Below are 2,325 nucleotides of genomic sequence, written 5' to 3'. Positions count from 1 at the left end.
TGTGGTGTCAAACCTAGTACAGAAAAAGAGCTAGGGCTGCGTATATTGAAGCGACAGGACCACTTTGCAACTTACCAAACGAAGGATATATGCTAAGAATATCCTGTTTGCATGGCACAGTCCAGAATTTTCTGACTTATCATCAGCTATATATAGATAATGGACTCCAAAAACTATTCATCAACGAAATGAATGATCAAGTGTATGGTTGCATTACAGGGCAATTACTCTTTTGGCAGGTAGCCACTCACCTGCACTGCAAATGTGCATGTAATTTGGTTCACAAGGTGGAGATGTTCACTGCCAAAGGAGATTTGCTCGGCAATTCAGCTGTGCAATCATTCAGTCACCTAATATATATATCAACCCGAAGGTAATGTTTCTATAATGCAAGGACATTGGTTGTTGCTGACTTACACAGGCATGCACCTTTTTTCTTTTTCTTTTTTTAATCCTTCATGTTAACTAGGGCATCTCCATGTATAACATTCAAACACGTGATCGCACATAGTACACACATATCGATTGTTTGATATTTTAATCTTGCATTCACAATTACAAATACGAGAAACATGAACAAATTTGTGCATTTTGCAATTGAGTGGTACTAGGGATTCTATAGATTTTACTCAATAAGGTATTCAACATTAATATATTACCAATTACAAAAAGACTTCTCCAAAGGCTCCAACAATGTCTCTAATTTTTTTTTTTTTTTTGTCAGGTTGGAGGCAATAGTTCTAAGGAAGGGACTTTTAATAGGATTGATTTTTTCAATTTTGGATTATAATGAGTTTATAATAAATCAGATAGGCCATGTGGGCACGTACCTAGGGAGGACGGATCATTGCACTTGCAGGATTTTTCTCATTACTTGCTTTACAAACTCCATCTCATACTCTCTATACTTCTTGAGCACTTTCTTGTCATAAGAGAGGCTACCAAAGTCTCTTCCATTATTTCACGCTCCAAATTCCAGGGGATTGTTGATGATATCCCTAGAAAGAGATAGGCTATTTAAGAAAGTTTCAGACAAAACCATACGTATACTTTTTTTATGTTCTCACAATAATCACTATAAGTTATTAGTTATTTGGCTGCTATAAGAGTATTTTAAATACTAGTAGAGATCCACCTATTATTAGATGAGCCATTAAATTTAAATTATTACACTACTTATCACAATGACTCATATCAAAATCATTCAATTTTAATTTAAACTTAATTATTAGATAATATCTTGGGTTAAGGGTGGGGTCAAACCCAACCTGATTTCTAACCAATCAGGAAGTGTTGTGTGTGGTACGGTTTATTTCATTAAGTTGTAAAATACTTATATGTCTTCTTGGTAATAGAGGGAGTAAACAAAGTGGTTAAAACTAGCTCATTAAATGTAAAATTTTGTTTAATAAAGTCGTGTTAGAAATATTGCATATTTTATTAAAAACTGATACGTCATTGATTATAAAATATAAATCATCAAAAACTTATTTCTATTATCTTGTTAAAATAGTTTATTAATTTAAAATTTGTAATAATTTAACATTTTTCTTTCCAGGCTGCTAGGTTTGACTAATTCATATAAACATACTAGCATGATGCACATGTGCATTGGATCTGGGTGCGCACGCATGCATAAAAAAAGTTCCTAACAACTAACAAGGAGACAGATTGTGAAATGAGAAAGCAACAGGCAGGTTGACTTACTTACCTGGAGGGGTCATTGGGTGGGGAAAGAATAAAGATTCAAGAAAAGACCATGACCTAATGACCTAGGCTAGGTTATGTGTCCCAGTGACCTTCATTGCATTTCAGAGGCTGCTCGCCTAATTATGGCGGTCAGTCGGGGCCTGGGCCAGCGTTCATGCCATATGATCCCTGCTTCCGTAGAAAAGATTATAGGTTATATCCTGGTCAGGCTCTTTCAAGCTATTTTACGATGAGGCAGACCCACGGAACCCATTAACTGTGAGGGGAGAAATATACACCCAAAATAGGGTATATTTTCTCATTTTTTACGGATTTCAAAAAAATAAATAAATTTATTTCACATCGTAAATATTGTCAATAAATATATATAATTTCAAAAACTTAATATAAAGATTGATTGAGTTTGTATCATGTAGGTTTATAATTAAAAAATAAAACTAGCTTGTAACTTTTTATATATAATTAAAGTACAATTGGAAGGACACTTGACATGAAAGTGAAATGTATTTAAAATATAGACACTTACCATCAAATTAATAGACAATTAAAATAATATTTGACATAAAAATAGAGTGCAATTGGAATCTAATTTGGATCATTCATTTAACTTTCTCC

At 33.4% G+C, this 2,325-nt stretch overlaps 1 long non-coding RNA gene across 1 annotated transcript; it reads left to right on the top strand.

Moving 5' to 3' along the window:
* The first annotated feature begins 276 nt into the window (after positions 1 to 276).
* LOC126726258 (uncharacterized) lies at positions 277 to 2,121 on the top strand. Its single transcript, XR_007655762.1, has 2 exons — positions 277 to 373; positions 725 to 2,121. It is a non-coding gene; the product is annotated as an uncharacterized LOC126726258 (long non-coding RNA).
* Positions 2,122 to 2,325: the final 204 nt, after the last annotated feature.

Source organism: Quercus robur, chromosome 5 (genome assembly GCF_932294415.1).
Source record: "Quercus robur chromosome 5, dhQueRobu3.1, whole genome shotgun sequence".
In the NCBI taxonomy this organism is placed as follows: domain Eukaryota; kingdom Viridiplantae; phylum Streptophyta; class Magnoliopsida; order Fagales; family Fagaceae; genus Quercus; species Quercus robur.
Note: the sequence above shows the minus strand (reverse complement) of the source record. Positions and strands in the feature narration are given on the sequence as shown.